We start from the raw sequence: 21,367 nt of genomic DNA on the forward strand, positions 1-21,367 counted from the left end.
TACCGCATATAGAAAAGAAGTTACCGCTGTTATTTTTAGAATTTGCTTAAGTGTTAAATTAAGATAAAGAAGTGTAAAATGGGGAAGTGGTCTAAATACCAGGAAGCGTTTCAGATCCTGGCTTAAGGATCCCGTGTTTGAAAAGTGATTGGCTGAAGTGAAAGAAGATGGAAATAAGGCATATTGTAAAGTTTGTAGAATTGAGATAAGAGCTCATAGAAGTGGATTAAACAAACACAGTGAAACATTAAAACACAGACAAAATATATCGGAGGTAAGTCATCAGCAGATGAGCATCAAGTCTGTTCTATCAAAGAAGGAAGATAAACTTACTAAATTTCAATGTCGTCTGTCTGTATGTACTGTCGCTATCTAGAAATCTAACATTGTTTGTAACTCATCTTGTATGTATGCACTTTTATCTGAATAAACATTTGATTTGATTCGATTTGACTAGACAAAAAATTGGGCTACTCTACTTGCAAATTCGCTACTTTTTGACCGTCAGCTCGCTACTTTTAGCAATTTGGATCTGGCAACCCACTGTACGCGCCAGGGACCACATTCACGAAAGCAGTTACGCAAGCACTTACGAACCTGTACATCTTTTCTCAATCTTTGGCGGCTTTGTTTCCAATTATTAAACAGTTAATGAGCTCCGAAGCACCAGGAGGCTGTTTATAACAATAACAACAGTTGAATTGGAAGTTTTCATGCTTGTAAACTGTTTAATATATGTAACCAAGGCCGTCAAAGATTGAGGAAAGAGGTCCTGCATAAGTGCTTTCGTGAATCTGGCCCCTGGTGTCCACGTATTATTCCCCCCCCCCTCTCCTACGGGAAGTGGCAAACGCCAGGACGCCACATTAAACCATTTAACGTTACATATAGCCAAAATGCCGGGTTGTAGTGGACATGTGGGCCTGCGGGCCGCTCCAAATAACAGCCTGTTGGACCACGTTATCATAGGTCGAGCCTGTCTCCCGCCCCCCCCCCCCCCCCCCCCCCAGGCCCGGCTCAGGAAGTAGAACTCCCGGAACCCGTTCCAGGTAAAAGTATGGGTGCAGTGGGCACATTTCAGAGAATTCAAAGACTTCAAACCCCTTCCCTCTAAATATAAGGGGTAAAAGTCAACCCTTCAGTTTTTACAAGTGAACTTATTCTTTCGTGCAGCGGCGTGTAACAGTGTGATTGACCAGACCTGACCAAGCCTGATAGGACTGGGGTGTTAAAGTGTGTTGGGAATGAGAGTGACAGGTGTCTCCTGCACCCTCATGTGCCAGCCGTAGGCCTATGCTCATTTTATTGGCCTTTATTGCGTCTGTTATATTAGCCAGGTAGGCCTAAATGCTGCTGTTAGGCTTAGAGCTCCCTTAAGGTCGATGGAAGTGGAAGGGGTAGATTTTGTTTAGGCCCTCCACCTTTCTACCTCTCGACCCTGTGTACTCACCTAGTTGTGCTTGCGGGGGTTTAGCTCTGGCTCTTTGGTCCCGTCTCAACCGTCAATCAACAGGTGTACAGATTCCTGAGCCTTTTGGGCTCTATCATATCTACACTTGAAACTGTGTATGGAGTCAGCCTCCACCACATCACTTCTTAATGCATTCCATTTGTCAACCACTCTGACACTAAAAAAAGTTCTTTCTAATATCTCTGTGGCTCATTTGGGCACTCAGTTTCCACGTACGTGTGTGTGTGTGTGTTTACTCTACAGATCCCCTATTCCTCTCCCTTGTCGACTCCCCTGGCTCTCTCTCGCTCGCCTCCCTCCCCTCATCGTATGGGGGCGTGGCTGTGGTAGCCCACCAGGAATCATCAATCAGCAGAGAGAGGGTGGAGTGCACATTCTGGTGATCCATACTGGTATCACGTGACTTGGGAGTGCTGGCGTATGGTTCCGCCGTCCATTACTGCAGATGGCGCTGGGGAGAGTCGCGGTGAGGGATACCTTGTTAGTCCTTCGGGAGTTCCCAGGTAGGGGTGAGTGACGTTTGCTCTCGATGGTGTCTAATATATGTATTGGTGTTAGACATGCGAGTAGATAAACAGGTGGGCCATCTTGGTTGGCAGTATCCTCCATGAACAGGAAGCAAGGTCCACCACCCTCAGTCTCGTCACCATCCCAACCACCCCCCACTCTTACCACCACCTTCACTCAGTCTGGAGCATACCTGGAGAGGTTGGCCACACCACACACTAGAAGGTGAAGGGACAACGACGTTTCGGTCCGTCCTGGACCATTCTCAATCAACTTGAGAATGGTCCAGGACGGATCGAAACGTCGTCGTCGTCGTCCCTTCACCTTCTAGTGTGTGGTCTGGTCAACATACTTTAGCTACGTTATTGTGACCCATCGCCTGCATACCTGGAGAGGGTTTCAGTTCTACTCCCCGAGCCCGGCCTGAGGCCAGGCTCGACTTAAGAGCTTGGTCCAACAGGCTGTTGCTTGGAGCGGCCTGCAGGCCCCTCATATCCACTACAGTCTGGTTGGTCCAGCACCTTGAGGGAGGTGCTCAAAATTTGTAGATTGCTGTTTTAAGAGGGTCTGATATTTTTCCCTTGGAGCTCTGCCGCTCATCATTACTCTATGGGTGTGGTCTGTACTCCCCCCCCCCTCTCTCACTTTGATTTAATATCATTGCTGGAGTTTGTTTTCTATAAAACTGACCATTTTGTACCCTTCACTGAGTTACATTGTCATATACTCAGCTGGCCTAGAGTATGACAGGATACATGGTTAGTGTCAGAAGCTAACTAGCTTTGAAATACTGTATAGCCCCATCTCGTAGCCCCGTTCTCAGTTAAATTTGTATCTCTCTCTTTCTAAGTGGTATGTGACTTGAGTACATGTTTTAGGTTTGCATTAGCTATATCTCAGTGCATATGTGCAACCCTGGACATAGTCGCAGAAAGGGGGGGGGATGTTAGTGGGTCGTGGCGCCAAGTTGGTCAGTCTGTAAATCCTGGTGAGGACAAGGGCTGTGAAATTGTGGTGGCGGCGCCTCGTGGTCTAGCTCTGTCCACGGCCACTTATTATTGTGGGTTGGGCTGGGAGCCAATAGCAGGGGGGCGGCGTGCCCCCTGGCGCCACGCGGGCTTGACCTGGCACTGTAGCCAGTGTGCTACAATGTTTCCTAAACACTTCTCCTTTACCTCTCCGTGTTCTTTACTCTCTTTTAGCGGTAAAGTGCTCGTCTCTCCCCTCTCTTTCCCCCCTATCCATCACCATCCCCTATCGCACCCTATCTGTCAACATTCTCGCGCGCCCGCACTCGTATTCAAACACCCGCACGAAATGGGGAAAATGTCGCAGACTTTTACCGTCCTATGAGAGTGCTCCCGTGTCATCTTGAAAAGTGTAGCGAGGTTACTGCTAATCGCCTTCCTTCAACCCCCCCCCCCACACGCACGCACGCACGCACGCACGCACACGCACGCACGCGCACGCACGCGCACATAGAGAGAGACTTTTCTAGATATAACTCATCTCACGTATATGAAATTAAAGTGAGGTAGTTAGGCCTTGGGATTGCATATTTAGGTCTAAAAGAGGCTGCCTCGTACCTTGCAATGATTTCGGGGCTTAGCGTCCTCGACCAGGCCTCCTGGTTGCTGGACTGGTCAACCAGGTTGTTGGACGCAGCTGCTCGTAGCCTGATGTATCACAGCCTGGTTGGGCAGGTATCCCGGCCAGTTATTCCCCTTGTGTGTATTGGAAGCGCGTTGAACAGTCTCGGTCCTCTGATGTTAGGTACTTGGCCGTTTTCAGTTTTATTTTACCTTTTAGAATTCTAGTTCTGCGTTTTGCACAATGTGTATTCGTGTGTGTGTACTCATCTAGTTGTGTTTGTGGGGGTTGAGCTCTGGCTCTTTGGTCCCGCCTCTCAACCGTCAATCAACAGGTGTACAGGTTCCTGAGCCTATTGGGCTCTATCATATCTACACTTGAAACTGTGTATGGAGTCAGCCTCCACCACATCACTTCCTAATGCATTCCATTTGTCAACCACTCTGACACTAAAAAAGTTCTTTCTAATATCTCTGTGGCTCATTTGGGCACTCAGTTTCCACCTGTGTCCCCTAGTGTGTGTGTGTGTGTGTGTGTGTGTGTGTGTGTGTGTGTGTGTGTGTGTGTGTATGATTGTAACGTGGGTGACTCCAGCGATCAGTGACCCCGCGGCCTAGATCATGACCAGTCCTGGTAGGGGGGGGGCTGCATCACAATCAGCCAGGCTGTTGGTGTTTGCAGATACGCTAGCATTTCGTGCTAGTCACCACAGCCTTTGCTAATGAGGAACACCCGTGCCTTCTTGAAGACGGATAATGTAAATTATGTTATTTCCTATATGTAAATAAAGCATGTTGAAAAGCCATGGGACCCATGTTTTGAGTTGTTTTAAGCCGGGGTACTTGTATTGTAGAACAGAAATGTAAAATGATTGACAGATTGTATTGTAAAATGATTGACAGATCGTAGTGTGGGGAAACATGGCCCTTAATAACCAATGACACCAGTGCCAGGTCTGAGGTCTGAATCCCATCGTCACCTTATTTTGTTTTTGTCAAGTGCCCGGGAACGCTGCCCTTCCCCCCCCTTTGTCCGCAAACCCCTCCCTCTTTCCCCTCTCGGTTGCACCTCTTCCCTTTCGGTTGCACATCCCCCCCCCCCCCTCCACAACTGTCGGTGTCACAGAAAGGTCTGTTCCCATATATCCTGTGGCCTAGTCTGGCAAGCCGTCGCCCCTCACCGGGAGCAGTCAGGGCTCATTGTTCGTGTGTATGGTGTGCCCACCCACATGGACTGTGGGAAAGTGTGCGGGTAAGGGGACCATCTGTAGCGTTATGGCCCATGTGGTAATGTAGGGTGACGTTCTGTGGGTGGTGGGAGCAGCAGCCACGTCACTCATCGTTGTGGCCGGGGAGTCGTGGACGTATAGTTAGGTGTAGCTATCAGTGTGGTAATGGGTGTGGTAGTGGGGTGGGATGGAGTGGTGGTGATGGGTAGTGGTGGCTAAGGAAAGTGGTGGAGGGGGTGTCTGAGATTACTTTAATGTTGGACTATGACTGTGTGCAGCTGGGCTACGACAGGCGTGCAAGCCGTTCGTGGCTTATCAACCACGCAAACTGCTTAGAGCAGCATCACAAGGTCTTTAAATATTTCCAGATATAGGTCGTGTCTGGCCAGTGAAGAGCAGAGGTGCCATAGGCACAATCAGACAACACTGTATAAACATCAGAGGTCCGCGGTTGTTCAACATCCTCCCAGCGAGTATAAGAAATATTGCCGGAACAACCGTGGACATCTTAAGAGGAAACTAGATTCTTTCCTCAAAGGAGTGTCGGACCAACTGGGCTGTGGTGGGTATGTGGGCCTGCGGGCCGCTCCAAGCAACAGCCTGGTGGACCAAACTCTCACAAGTCAAGCCTGGCCTTGGGCCGGGCGTGGGGAGTAGAAGAACTCCCAGAACCCCATCAACCAGGTCTTCTTTCACCACCAGGTAGAGATCAGAGTAATTGGTTGAGACCAACTGGGTTGTAGTGAATATGTAAGTCTGCGGGGCCACTCCAAGCTGCCTTAGACGCGGCCCGGTCTCCGACCAGGCCTCCTGGCTGATCGTCTGGTCAACCAGGCCGTTGAACGCGGCTGCTTGCAGTCTGACGTACGAGTCACAGTCTGGTTGATTAGCTATTCTTTGGAGGTGTTTGTCGAACACAAACACATGTCTCTCGAACACTGTGAGAGGCCGGGCAGTTATGCTCCTTATGTCTAGCGGGAGAGAGTTGAAAAGTCTTGGGCCCTTGATGTTGACTGTTCTCCTCCAGCATTTTCAACAGGGCTGTTTTGCACATCCTGCCATGCCTTCTGATCTCATGACGCCTCCGTGTTCAGGTTTGGAACCACTCCCTCTAATATTTTCCACGTGTAGATTATGCATCTCTCGCCTGTGCTCTAGAGAATACAGATTTAGAACCTAATTGGTCCCAGTAATTAAGATGACTTAGTGGATTCTAGTGGTAAAGAATCTTTGCACGCTCTCTAGGTCAGCAATTTCTAAGCCAGACTTGACTTGTGAGAGCTTGCTTACCTTCCATCCTTTTTGGTTATGATAACTTGGTCCAACAGGCTTTTTGTTACTTGGAACGGCCCACAGGCTCACTTATCCACCACAACCCGGTTGATCCGGCACTTCTTGCAAAACGTATCTATTTATCATATCTAATTTCGTCCTGAAGTCCATCTTTGTTCTGGCAACATTTTTAATGGTTGCTGGGAGAGTATTGATCAGCCGTGGAGCTCTGATGTTCATAATGCTTTTTGTGCTCGTGGCACCTCCGCTCCTCACTGGTTCTATTCTACATTTCTTTCCGTATGTTTCGCTCAGATATGTTATTTTATTGTGTAAATTCGGGCCGTGGCCGAATAAATTCACAGGCTTAGACCTGCTTATAATCCTCCTTAAACCTTTTGTTTTGTGTCTGATCCTGTCATGTGTGACGGGGAAAATGAGCATTATCCTCACCCTAATAACACCTAATTGAATTACTGAGATCAGGTAAAATTGTAATTAATTTTTGTCAATAAAGACGTTAATAATAATCTAACGGCTCCTACTGATCTTCTCGTTAAACATCATGTTGTTTTCTGTTGCTGAAGCCAAGACTTAATATCAGCTTGTAGTTTTTCAAGATCTTTCATATAAGTAATTTTCATGCTGATTTTTGTATCTGTAAAGGATGACACGAAGCTGTGACTAATATTTTTTGTCTATATCTGATAAGGAAAAGCAGTGGTGTAAGGACTGTGTCTTGAGGTTATCTTGAGAAAATTTCGGGGCTTTAGTGTCCCCGCGGCCCGGTCCTCGACCAGGCCTCCACCCCCTAGGAAGCAGCCCGTGACAGCCGACTAACACCCAGGTACCTATTTTACTGCTAGGTAACAGGGGCATAGGGTGAAAGAAACTCTGCCCATTTTTTCTCGCCGGCGCCCGGGATCGAACCCGGGACCACAGGATCACAAGTCCAGCGTGCTGTCCGCTCGGCCGACCGGCTCCCTGCTAATGTCCTGAAATGCCTTTGGCATTATTCTCAACATGGAATAATTAAAACTACAATACAACTCACAATGTGACTCATACGTCAGGCTGCGAGCAGCCGCGTCCAACAGCCTGGTTGATAAGTCCAGCAACCAGGAGGCCTGGTCGACGACCGGGCCGCGGGGACACTAAGCCCCGGAAGCACCTCAAGGTAACCACAGCTTCATGTCACCATTTGCACACTAACAAAATCAGCATAAAAATGACCAATGTAGATGACGCTGAAAGCCTTCAAATGGACATCAACAAAGTCGTCCACTCGGCAACGAATACATTATTTGATATTGATAAATTCCAAGTACCTCGATATGGATAAAATAAAGAACTTGGGAGGAGGTAATCAGATCTCCGAAGGAGGAAAATGACATGTAAAGACTCTTGGAGTTATAATGTTGGACGACCTAACGTTTATTGATTATAATCAAATTTAGCATCACCCATGAAAAATATAGGCCTAGCGGATATTATGAAAAACCTTCAACTAATGCCTCTACAATGATGCTACTTTTCAAAGTTCTTATACTTTAGAATAACTTGAATCATGCTACAGGTAACCTACAGGTTGTGTAAATGGGTGAGGACGCTATTGCTCTCTAGAGTGGAATACTGCTGCACAATGACAGCCCCTTTCAAAGCCGGAGAAATTGCTGACCTGGAGAGCGTGCAGAGATCCTTTACTGCTAGAATCCACTCAGTAAAACATCTAAACTACTGGGACCGACTAAAGAGCCTAAATCTGTATTATCTTGAGCGCAGGCGGGAGAGATACATAATAATCTACACGTGGAAAATATTAGAGGGGCTGGTCCCAAACCTGCACACAGAAATAACATCACACGAGACCAGAAGGCATGACAGGATGCAACCGTTGATGACACTAGAGAATACGAGGACACAGTAAATAGAAGCCGGTGAACAGTGTGTTTACATATGAACACCATCTACTGCCTTAATTAATTAAATTAATAATAGGGTGGTGTTTGGTAGAGACGGAGATTTTGTTTGTGGTTGACCAGACGACCAATCAAGGAGGCCTGGACCCAGATTCACGAGAGAGTTACACAAGCACTTACGAACGTGTACATCTCTCCTCAATCTTTAACGGCTTTGGTTACATTTATTAAACAGTTTACAAGCATGAAAACTTGCCAATCAACTGTTGTTATTGTTCTAAACAGCCTCCTGGTGCTTCAGAGCTCGTTAACTGTGTAATAATTGTAAACAAAGCTGCCAAAGATTGAGAAAAGATGTACAGGTTCGTAAGTGCTTGCGTAAGTGCTTTCGTGAATCTGGCCCCTGGTCGGAGACCGGGCCGCGGGGCCGTTGATCCCCAGGAAGCTTCACAAGGTAGGTAGGTAGACCAGAGAGTAGGGAAGGCTTGGGGGAAGACTTTATGGCAGTAGGTCATGACGGAGAGTATAGGGTGTTTGCACAGTGGCTGTATAGGGCAGAAAAAGGGGATGTCGTAAAGAGTGTGGTGCCAGTGATGTATTGCGCATCCCCCCCCCCCCCCCCCCCCCCCCCCCCACACACACACACACACACACACACACACACACACACACACACACACACACACACACACACACACACACACACACACACACACACACACACACACACACACACACACACACACACACACACACACACACACACACACACACACACACACACACACACACACACACACACACACACACACACACACACACACACACACACACACACACACACACACACACACACACACACACACACACACACACACACACACACACACACACACACACACACACACACACACACACACACACACACACACACACACACACACACACCCCCCTACACCCAACCAACCATCCCTGACTGTTAATGTTGAATATCTCTTAAACCCCTACCGTATTGCCCCCCCCTCCCAGGTAAGGTGGTGGGAGCTGGCTATTAAAATGTCTCTCCTATAAGGCATATATTTTAAAACTTTTGTACCTTTAAAGCCCCCATCCTTATAACCTGCGAGCCATAAACCTTCTCTTTCCTAACCATATACTATAAAAAACTACACGCCCACCCAGATCTTTCATTTCTATAAACTTTTAAATTCTTTTCCTTAAGTGTTCAATGTTATCTTGACGAAAGCCTTAAATTAAGGCCATTGAAACGACCACCCTCGGCGCTCGACTCAAAATATAATTAAACTTTTTATCTGGCAGAACTTTTGACATTGAAATATTTCATCAGGTGAACTCTTAACCACCTAAACCTTTTATCTTTCATATTGCTAACTCTTACGCCCCCCACCTCTCTCTCACGCTCCCCCCTCTCTCTCTCACGCCCCCCCCCTCTCACGCCCTCTCCCTCTCACGCCCCCCCCCTCTCACGCCCCCCCCCTCTCACGCCCCCCCCCCCTCTCACGCCCCCCCCTCTCACGCCCCCCTCCCTCTCACGCCCCCCCCCCTCTCACGCCCCCCCTCTCACGCCTCCGCTCTCTCACGCCCCCCACTCGACAAGACCTCTTGGGCGCCTCTTCACCGTAATCCTTCAACCTGTTTTCAGTTTTTCTTATATTGTTTATCTGTCTGGCCTGTCTACTGTGTCTACCGTGTGTAGCGTCCGGGGGATCAAGAGCCCCGCGGCCCGGTCTCCGACCAGGCTTCTCGGTTGGTGGTCTGGTCAACCAGACTGTTGAACACGCCTCACTGTTGCTATGGCTGCACTTTAATCTCATAGTTCGTATTCATTATCTCGGTTTGTTCGTCTGATCGTTTCTGTTTTCTTTATAATTTATTTATTGTTTAGTTTATAACTTATTTAGTTTATAGTTTAGTTTATAGTTAGTTTATTTCGTTGGTGTTTGTATGGGCGTATTTATACGTCAACCTTATGGCTTTTGTGTTTTGTTTAGTTCGAAGGATTAGTGATAAACATAATTAAATGCAAGACTTGGTAATTAACTTCATATCCAACTTATATTTTGTAAAATTGTCTGAAATATTTGTCATTGATACCAGTGTTTTGATTGTTGGCTTTGAAAGCTTGATCATTTGTTCAATTGTGTGGGTAGAAGGTTTGTGGACTTTTTTGCATATAGATCCAAATGAGAGCGCGTTCAACGGTTTTGGTATCACGAGAATAGAGTAGAATTTTACATTTGGACGTATTGCTTATTAATTTATGCATGAAAAGGACTTTTATTTATTATTAACATCTTTATTGACAAAATTAACTACAATTTTGCCTAATCTGAGGATTTTGATAGTCTTATTAAAGTGAGGATAATGTTGGTATTCACTGTCACACAGGACAGAGGGTCATACATAAGACAATAGGTCTAAACTGTAGGCTGAAGCATCATGGTTACAATCAATGTTTTAATGTATGGATATGTCAAAACAACTTTTTACTGTTACTGTGGTATCACTTGAGCCATGTCAAGAGTCTTCCCTTAACTCTACAAGAGGCTAGTTGTTCTGAGAGCAGTTCTGTGTTAGCTGTGATAAAAGCGGATTATAGATCAATAAATACTGCATGAGCAGCCCGTCCTTTAAGGTTTCTCAACGTCAAGAAAATATAAATTTAAAGTGCCCCCTTATCCTAACCTACCAGAGGACCTAAAACAGAAAACGGGACAGTACGTCACTTTCGCCTGCCGCTTCCATTTTCTAGTACGACAATTTTTGGCCTTATGTAACGCCAACGAGCGAAAAGCGACGTTCTTTGTAAGAGGACAGGTTGGCATGGGGGACGCCTGTCTATCAACTGGTGTAGAGTCGTGGCGGGGAGGACGGTCTGCTGAGATGAAGGGAAGGCTACCTTGCCTTGATTTAGGCTGGTAGGTAAAAGAGAGGTAGGCTATCTACCTCCCTTTCATCTTTTCCCCTGATGCCTTCCACTTTCCTTCCCACTTTTCTTGCCTAACATTCTCCCACCTTCCATACCCTTCTTCCCCCTCCCAGCTTTCTAGCCCCTTCTCCCTTCCCATTTCCTTCCCTCCCACCACCTGCCACTCCTGACGTCCGCCATTAAGGGATAATTCACCTCGCTCTGTGAACCTCTTCCTTCTCACAGATGGTCATTATCGTATTATCTCCCAGGTGCCGTTTATCGCAGTGTTATTGACCCCCTCGTTTCTTATCCTTTTTCCTTCTCTCCCTGCCATCTCCGCACCCTTCAATATTCACTTGTGTGTGTGATGGTGGTTGTGTGTGTGTGTAGCCCACAGGGGCTACCTTTAATCTCCCTCTGGGGAGTAGAAGAATTCCCAGACCCCCATCAAGCAGGTATCAAGCAAGCAGGTAAACCCCTGGAGGTCATTGTCACCGTCGTCCTTGTAGTCATCAGGTACTGCACTCTAGTTGTTGTTGTTGTTATAGATTCAGCTACTCAGAACACAAGTTGCAAGTAGGGTTATGGTGAGCCCGTAGTGGACTTACCTGGCACAGGAGCGGGGCAAGTAGCGCGGGCTACGGTGAGCCCGTAGTGGACTTACCTGGCACAGGAGCGGGGCAAGTAGCGCGGGCTATGGTGAGCCCGTAGTGGACTTACCTGGCACAGGAGCGGGGCTGTGTATGTGTGTGTGTGCACTCTAGTGTTGCTTGGTCTCTGCACACCTTCTGTTAATTCCTCATTTGCTTCCCTCACTTGTTTTTGTGCAAGTTTGTTGTCCTCTTCAACTATTTGCACCTTTTCTCTCCCCTCTCTTTCTCTTTCCCCCCTTCCCGTTATCTTGCTCCCCCTCCCCATTCTCTTCTCCCTTCCCTCTTGTATGTCTATCTTACACTCTTCTTCCTCCCTCCCTCCCTCCCTCCCTTTCCAGTTTTTGCGTGTACCTTTTGTGTGTAAGGGTGCCTGACGGCTGAGTGGACGGGGCTCTGGATTCGTAGTCCTAAGGTTAGGGGTTTGATCCCCGGCGGAGGGGGATACAAATGTGCAGAGTTAACTTCACCCCCGTTCACCTAGCAGTAAATGGGTACCTGGGAGTTACAGCTGCTACGGGCTGCTTCCTGGGGGTGTGTAACAAAAAGGAGGCCTGGTCGAGGACCGGGCCGTGGGGACGCTAAGCCCCGAAATCATCTCGAGCTAACCTCAAGATGTATATGTGTGTGTACTTACCTATTTGTGTCCGCAGGATCGAGCATTGACTCTTGGGTCCCGCCTGTGTGTGTGTGTGTGTGTGTGGTGTGTGTGTGTGGTGTGTGTGTGTGTGGTGTGTGTGTGTGTGGTGTGTGTGTGTGTGGTGTGTGTGTGTGTGGTGTGTGTGTGTGTGGTGTGTGTGTGTGTGGTGTGTGTGTGTGTGGTGTGTGTGTGTGTGGTGTGTGTGTGTGTGGTGTGTGTGTGTGTGGTGTGTGGTGTGTGTGGTGTGTGGTGTGTGTGTGTGTGGTGTGTGTGTGTGTGGTGTGTGTGTGGTGTGTGTGTGTGTGTGTGTGGTGGGTGTGTGTGTGTGGGTGTGTGTGTGTGTGTGTGTGTGTGTGTGTGTGTGTGGGAGCAATATGGAGGTGTCACCTCTTGGACCCGCACATTTGTCAGTTGTGTGATGTACTGAATCGCACAGTTTTCCTCCTAGCATATCTTCTATTTAAACTGTTTTATCTCTCGCCACGTGCCCAAATATCCGTCTCCAGGATGCAGCTCGTAGCAGCCAACTCCTAGGGACCTAGTTACTGCTAGGTGAATAGGAGCATTAGGTGAAAGAAACTGCCCATTTGTTTCCGCCTCGACCGAGAATCTAACCTGGACCCTTTGGACTAGAGACTCCCGAACGCTGTCAGCTCGGCCGCGAGGAACTATGTACTCACCTATTTGTACTCGCCTATTTGTGCTTGCAGGATCGAGCATTGACTCTTGGATCCCGCCTTTCCAGCTATCGGTTGTTTACAGCAATGACTCCTGTCCCATTTCCCTATCCTGTGTGTGTGCCTATCCATCTCTGGCACGTGTTCTGGTAACCCCCATTATCGGTGTTAAAGATAATGCTTTTTCCACAGATTTCCGTCCCAGGGTTGACATCCGCCACCTGATTTGTCTCCAAGCAACAGCAGCATTTCAGTTTTTTTGCACTTGTAAAATACTTGTTCCATAGCGTGAAAGAATGCTCCAGGAAATTAAATATTTTCAAACTTATTGTATTGAAAGGTAATTATGAGGAGAAAGGTCTGGGAATGCCGGTCGGTCGAGCGGACAGCACGCTGGACTTGTGATCCTGTGGTCCTGGGTTCGATCTCAGGCGCTGGCGAGAAACAATGGGCAGAGTTTCTTTCACCCTATGCTCCTGTTACCTAGCAGTAAAATAGGTACCTGGGTACTCACCTATTTGTGCTTGCGGGGGTTGAGCATTGGCTCTTTGGTCCCGCCTCTCAACTGTCAATCAACTGGTGTACAGATTCCTGAGCCTACTGGGCTCTATCATATCTACATTTAAAACTGTGTATGGAGTCAGCCTCCACCACATCACTGCCTAGTGCATTCCATCTGTTAACTACTCTGACACTGAAAAAGTTCCTTCTAACGTCTCTGTGGCTCATATGGGTACTCAGTTTCCACCTGTGTCCCCTTGTTCGCGTCCCACCAGTGTTGAATAGTTTATCCTTGTTTACCCGGTCGATTCCTCTGAGGATTTTGTAGGTTGTGATCATGTCTCCCCTTACTCTTCTGTCTTCCAGTGTCGTAAGGTGCATTTCCCGCAGCTTTTCCTCGTAACTCATGCCTCTTAGTTCTGGGACTAGTCTAGTGGCATACCTTTGGACTTTTTCCAGCTTCGTCTTGTGCTTGACAAGGTACGGGCTCCATGCTGGGGCCGCATACTCCAGGATTGGTCTTACATATGTGGTGTACAATATTCTGAATGATTCCTGCTGGGTGTTAGTCAGCTGGCACGGGCTGCTTCCTGGGGGTGGAGGCCTGGTCGAGGACCGGGCCGCGGGGACACTAAAACCCCGAAATTATCTCAAGATAACCTCTTAACCTGGTTAGTGATGGAGGAGATATGATGGGCCGGCCACGGGGTGTTGTCTCTGGTGTCTTACCTTGCCACCATTCCCAGGATCATCCATCTCACGGCCCGCTCTCTGACCAGGCCTCTTGCTAGGTCGTCCGGTTAACCAGTGTTCGACGCAACTTTCAAACTGTCGAAATCCAACACAAGTGTTGGATTATTTTTTTCACATTGCCAACACTGATGTATAAATATAGTGCATCACTGAGGGCAAAAATTGTTGCATATGTATGCATAAACATACTAACATGTTTACACAAAATTTCATGTAAATCTGAAATGGTCGGGTTGAGAGATGTGATCGGCTATGGAATTGACCCTTCGGACTCTTTGCCCAATAATTCACTGCGGAGAGTACCCCATAATTCCGCAAAGGACTCCATACTGCACCATACTGTTTACCGTGCCCCTTGTGTTTAGCATGACTGCTTCTCCCACCCACCACCCCATTATACACCCCCCATTAACTGAGCTTCTTGTGCTCCACAGATCAAGGAGATCACGCGCTGACTGGAGGCCTGGCGTGTTGAGAGGTTCATCTGTGGAGGTGAGTACAGGGCTATAGGGAGGAGGGAGAGCTGAGAGCTACCAACAGGGCCACCAACCTTGCATGATACGGTGGTGGTTGATCTGTGGACACAGCTATCAACTCTACCTCAACTCTACATGGGTAGGTTGAAGGGAAGAGCCGAGAGAGGGTAAAGAGTTCCAGCCCAATCTTGTTCACATAGTTGGTTCCGAAGATTAACGTCCCACAGGCTGTTGGATGCTGCTGTACACAGTGAATCACAGCCCGCTGAATCGTCCGCGGGGACGTTGGTCCTCAGAACCAACACAAGATGGGAACATTTCGACTTTTTCCATAAACCAAATAAAGAAACTTCACCACCATTGGACCACCTCTTGCAGGAGAAGGTTCATTCACAAAGGATGAGGAAAAAAATTAGTGAAATCTTGAAAATGTACAAAGGGGTTAAGCATGTTGACATGTTAAAGATCCGGACATAACATGAACGATAGACTTAGTTCTGACAAAAGTAACTTGCTACATAAACACTTGCCTCACCCCGGGATCACCACCGAGATTGCCACTTATCAATGTCCCTGCTGCCCTGTCTCTGACAGATCTCCTTGTTGGTTGTAGGTTAAGCACGTCTAACAGCCTGGTCAACCTGGCTGTTATACGTGCTTAATACGCAGCAATACGTTATACGTGCTGTTATACGCAGCTGCGCACTGTCTAACGTATGAATCACAGCCCGGTTGATCAGATATCCTTTGGAGACGTTTAGCAAGTTTTGTATTCGGGGAAAATTCTGCCTTAACTAACTACTGAACCACAATCTCATTAGTATTTTCAGTGTAAATAATTATTTATCTCCTGTTCTTTAGAGAATAAAGATTTACACATTTTTAGCGGTGGTAATAATTAGCTGGACATGGATTGTGAGCGGTAGATGCTGCCTTTCACAGTTACTCAACCACAGGTGCATGATATATAATACAGATGATGTACACATGGACTTTGTGATTGCAAGTCATCTTAATTATTGGGACCGATTAAAAGTTCTAAATCTGTATACTCGAGACTGGAGAGCGCAGGCGAGAGAGAGAGAGATGCATAATAATCTACACGTGGAAGATATTAGAGGGACTGGTTCCAAATGTGAGCACAGAGATAACACCACGTGAGACCAGGAGGCATGACAGGATGTGCGAAATAGTAACTTTCCAAGAAGTTGGAAAGCAGAGGTACAACAGTTACTCTGAGGGAGAAGTGGCAACATAGTGTCCAAGACTTTTCAACACTCCCGCTACACAAAGGGGCTTAACTGGCCGGCCTCTCAGTGTTCAAGAGAGAACTCGACAAGTACCTCCAAAGAATATCTGATCAACCAGGCTGTGATTCATACAGCAGGCTGTGAGCAACCGCGTCCAAAAGCCTGGTTGACCAGACCGTGTCCGACCAGACAGCCTAATCGGAGACCGGGCCGCTGGGCTGTCGATTCCCAGAAGCTGCACAAGGTAGGTAGGCTGGTAGGTGGTATTTGATGAATTCGACATAAAGAATACCTTTTTAGAAGACCGAATTTCAATCTAATGGTCACCAAAGAATAAAATAACTTTCGACATTGATAGATTCTTCATGTATAAAGAATAAATGAACCAATACACTAAAACTGGATTGGCTTAAAGGATACAAGACGCAATAGGATCTCATAGAAGGTAAACGGCATATAAAGTGTGTAGGAATAGCGGTGTGGGGGCTACCTAGCATTTCGTGAGCATGACGGCAAACTTCAGCATCGGCTAGACATCAGGGGCCAGATTCACAAAAGCACTTGCTCAAGCACTTACGAACGTGTACATCTTTCCTCAATCTTTGATGGCTTTGGTTACATTTATTAAACAGTTTACGAGCATGAAAACTTGCCATTCAACTGTTGTTATTGTTATAAACAGCCTCCTGGTGCTTCGAAGCTCATTAACTGTTTGATAATTGGAAACAAAGCCGCCAAAGATTGAGAAAAGATGTACAGGTTCGTAAGTGCTTTCGTGAATCTGGCCCCTGATAGTGGGTTGTGGGAGCCGGAGGCGGCTGACGTGCTGTGCACCCATCCTTAGGGAGCCGGGCGGCCGAGCGGACAGCACGCGGGACTTGTGATCCTGTGGTCCTGGGTTCGTTCCCAGGCGCCGGCGAGAAATAATGGGCAGTTTCTTTCACCCTATGTCCCTGTTACCTAGCAGTAAAATAGGTACCTGGGTGTTAGTCAGCTGTCACGGGCTGCTTCCTGGGGGTGGAGGCCTGGTCGAGGACCGGGCCGCGGGGACACTAAAGCCCCGAAATCATCTCAAGATAACCTCAAGAATCCTCATTGTGTGAGCAATAGCGCAAAAATAAAGGATTAGAGAGGACGCAAAAGGTGTTAACCAGACGTGGGTAGAAGTTTTTCCATTATGGGTGCTGATGACCCGGGGTCTGGCTTCTACATGATTGCTCCAGATGGGTTTTAATCTCCGGAATCGCCTCAGGGTAGGCAGGAAGCCTTGACTGAGGCATTGGAACCATGTTCCACTTGAGAGAGCACTGGTGTCTAAAAGTAGGCTACCATCATTGGTTTAGTATAAACAAATCCACAAGGGCCGTGATGAGGATTCGAACCTACTTCCGAGATCTTCCCAGGCGCTGCCTTAATCGACTGAGCTACGACACGGTAAAAAAAAAAAAAAAAAAAGAGTTGAAACCAGAAGTTCTTACTGGACTTCTGGACGATTAAGGTAGCGTCTGGGAAGATCTCGGACGTAGGTAGGTTCGAATCCCCGTCACGGCCGTTGTGGATTTGTTCATTGATGCATCACGCTATTGTGATTTCTGTGTGTAATTGGTTTAGTATGTCTTGTATGAAGGTCCGTTCTCTTACCTAATAAGTTTCATTTCTTTTAAGGCATCAAACAAAGCGACCAATCCGTTAAATATATCCCGTGTTGGTTAAAAGGTACAGCATGTAATACTGACGTTTATCATGCATCAGCCTCGATAGGTTAGGTGGGCTGCTTGGGTGTGTAGACGTCTGGGTACGTAGAACTGTTTTATTTTTACGGAATCATAGAGAGAATTGGCTGGTTGTCCGGCTTATCATTGTATTAGAGAGTTGCTACAGTGTGTTTTTAAGTGTACGTTTGATTCGATTACTCTGGCACGGAAGAAACAGAGGGAGATTGGTGGGTGTTAGACTAGTGGGTAGTGGAAGGTGTACTAGTGGGTAGTGGGTGGTGTGGTAGTGGGTGGTGTACTAGTGGGTAGTGGGTGGTGTACTAGTGGGTAGTGGGTGGTGTACTAGTGGGTAGTGGGTGGTGTGGTAGTGGGTGGTGTACTAGTGGGTAGTGGAAGGTGTACTAGTGGGTAGTGGGTGGTGTGGTAGTGGGTGGTGTACTAGTGGGTGGTGTGGTAGTGGGTGGTGTACTAGTGGGTAGTGGGTGGTGTGGTAGTGGGTGGTGTACTAGTGGGTAGTGGGTGGTGTACTAGTGGGTAGTGGGTGGTGTGGTAGTGGGTGGTGTACTAGTGGGTGGTGTGGTAGTGGGTGGTGTACTAGTGGGTAGTGGGTGGTGTACTAGTGGGTAGTGGGTGGTGTGGTAGTGGGTGGTGTACTAGTGGGTAGTGGGTGGTGTACTAGTGGGTAGTGGGTGGTGTGGTAGTGGGTGGTGTACTAGTGGGTAGTGGAAGGTGTACTAGTGGGTAGTGGGTGGTGTGGTAGTGGGTGGTGTACTAGTGGGTGGTGTGGTAGTGGGTGGTGTACTAGTGGGTAGTGGGTGGTGTGGTAGTGGGTGGTGTACTAGTGGGTAGTGGGTGGTGTACTAGTGGGTAGTGGGTGGTGTGGTAGTGGGTGGTGTACTAGTGGGTAGTGGAAGGTGTACTAGTGGGTAGTGGGTGGTGTACTAGAAGTATTAGTGGGTAGTGGGGGGTGTGGTAGTGGGTGGTGTGGTAGTGGGTGGTGTACTTGAAGTGGTAGTGGGTGGTGTACTAGAAGTACTAGTGGGTGGTGTACTAGAAGTACTAGTGGGTGGTGTACTAGAAGTACTAGTGGGTGGTGTACTAGAAGTACTAGTGGGTGGTGTACTAGAAGTACTAGTGGGTGGTGTACTAGAAGTACTGGTGGGTGGTGTACTAGAAGTACTGGTGGGTGGTGTACTAGAAGTACTGGTGGGTGGTGTACTAGAAGTACTGGTGGGTGGTGTACTAGAAGTACTGGTGGGTGGTGTACTAGAAGTACTAGTGGGTGGTGTACTAGAAGTACTAGTGGGTGGTGTACTAGAAGTACTAGTGGGTGGTGTACTAGAAGTACTAGTGGGTGGTGTACTAGAAGTACTGGTGGGTGGTGTACTAGAAGTACTGGTGGGTGGTGTACTAGAAGTACTGGTGGGTATAAGGAGTGGGAAGCTCCTGTGAAGTCTTCCCCTTTACTGTGCGTGGGTTATTGATGTGACCCCGATATACTGACCACGTGTGAGCGAGGGCCGTGCTGGTCTCACGTGAGTTAAGTGTGTCTCAACAGTGGTTAAAGTTGTTAATATTTGCGTGATGTGGGAGGTGTGAGAGAGACCGGTGTTGTGTGGGGAGGGGGGCGGGGGGAGCGGAGTCCCTCCATGTTATACTGTTATACTACCCGGGTCTATGATTAATAGTGTAACTATGTCTTGTCTAAACATGTGAAAACATGTTTGTCTTGTTTTGTTTAAACAAGTCGGCCCGGTCTCCGACTTTCGGGAATCGACAGCCCCGTGGCCCGGTCTTCGACCAGGCCTCCTGGTTGCTGGACTGATCAACCAGGCTGTTGGACGCGGCTGCTCGCAGCCTGACGTATGAGTCACAGCCTGGTGGATCAGGTATCCTCATACTTCCTCCCTCCATGCCCTTGCTTCATTTCCCCTTTCACTTCCTTTCCGCCTCGTGGTCTTCCTGATCAGGCCGTGGAGGCATCACCGCTGGTGTGACTGTGTGTACAGTGTTCAAGAACTGGATAAGCACCTCCAAAGGATACCTGATCAACCAGGCTGTGACTCGTACGTGAGGCTGCGAGCAGCCGCGTCCAACAGCCTGGTTGATCAGTCCAGCAACCAGGAGGCCTGGTCGACGAGCGGGCCGCGGGAACGCTAAGCCCCGGAAGCACCTCAAGGTAAGGTAAGGCACTATACATTTTCAAGAGGAAATTAGATTTATTCCTCCAAGGAGTGCCGGACCAACCGGGCTGTGGTGGGTATGTGGGCCTGCGGGCCGCTCCAAGCAACAGCCTGGTGGACCAAACTCTCACAAGTCGAGCCTGGCCTCGGGCCGGGCTTGGGGAGTAGAAGAACTCCCAGAACCCCATCAACCAGGTAACCAGGTATACCTCCTCTAGGGGAGGAGTGAGGGTGCGGCGCGCGCGTATAACCGCAGCGGCGGAAGCCGTTACCTCAGTGTCTAGGGCGGTGAAGGTCGTCTTGAGGTCACTAGCACCCCCCCCCTCCCCACCACTCTAGCTTTCTTCTTTTTAGACCACCGCCGTTTTCTCTTGCACCTCGGTCAGTTTTCATTAGGGTCACGGCTTTCTCCAGCTTTCTCTGGACTACAACCATCTGAGTAACGTTGCAATTTCACGTGGACGGTTGCAGGTGTCTCGAAGTGCATCTTTGTTAGACTCGCTCGGCTTCTGTCTAATATAGACTTTATTGTCGAGACATGGAACGCTTATAACCATTAGTCGGTAATTATCAGGAGAGCACTAATTATATAACCATCACTAGTGCCTGCACTCAAGTTGAGATCGGCTAGTTAGGCCCCATGTTGTTATCTTGATGATTTCGGGGCTTTAGTGTCCCCGCGGCCCGGTCCTCGACCAGGCCTCCACCCCCAGGAAGCAGCCCGTGACAGTTGGCTAACACCCAGGTACCTATTTTACTGCTAGGTAACAGGGGCATAGGGTGAAAGAAACTCTGCCCATTGTTTCTCGCCGGCGCCTGGGGTCGAACCCGGGACCACAGGATCACAAGTCCAGCGTGCTGTCCGCTCGGCCGACCGGTTCCCTGTGTGTGTGTGGAGCCTGGCCTCAGGCCGGGCTCGGGGCAGTAGAACATCTTCCCAAACCCTCTCCAGGTATGTTCCAGGTATGTTTAGAGGGAATGTTGAAAAGTCTTGTATGTACGGATCAATTACGCTCAACGTACCTATTGCACTACTGCAATAGGGAGCACTGACCTGGAGCACTGATGACCCACGAGGCTCCTGTGGGCTCAGGCTACCATAAGCTGGGTCATCTCCTCACTCCACCCACCACTGTGATGACTTTGAAACCAATGGTTAACTGCCAGTTTTAAATCTAGATTATACATTATAAAGTTATAATGATTGTTATGCTATTATGACTTTCTCGTGAGTAAATTATGTATTGTAGTTTTGTGTAAAATCAGTTATAAATGTACAAAGGTTTTGAATAATAATAATAATGTTTTGTTCTGGTTGATGGCGGTGGCTCTAGTATTTGTTGAGTTAGTGTGTGGTCAATCAGCCTGGTTGATCAGTCCAGCAACCAGGAGGCCTGGTCGACGACCGGGCCGCGGGGACGCTAAGCCCCGGAAGCACCTCAAGGTAAAGGTGGCGAGTGGACCCCAGGTACTGGTGCTAGGCGCTGCTGACTCTGCTCCATTACAATTCCTGCTGCTTGAGCAGTGCGTGAGCTGGAGCCTAAACCGCAGTCACAGTTGCCTGGTCTGGGCTTTTTCTCCCCCCTGCTTGCTTCTCATTGAA

General features: G+C 48.2%; 1 protein-coding gene across 4 annotated transcripts in view; it reads left to right on the top strand.

Moving 5' to 3' along the window:
• Positions 1–21,367, top strand: part of Nrg (Neuroglian) — a 175,029-nt gene that overhangs the window by 84,509 nt on the left and 69,153 nt on the right. For all 4 annotated transcript variants that reach the window (XM_069336502.1, XM_069336501.1, XM_069336503.1 and 1 more), the window contains one exon: positions 14,575–14,632. The gene's annotated coding sequence lies outside the window, so the exon portion shown is untranslated. The remainder of the gene's footprint in view (positions 1–14,574; positions 14,633–21,367) is intronic.

The sequence above is a fragment of the Procambarus clarkii genome, chromosome 36 (genome assembly GCF_040958095.1).
Source record: "Procambarus clarkii isolate CNS0578487 chromosome 36, FALCON_Pclarkii_2.0, whole genome shotgun sequence".
Taxonomy (NCBI): Eukaryota; Metazoa; Arthropoda; class Malacostraca; order Decapoda; family Cambaridae; genus Procambarus; species Procambarus clarkii.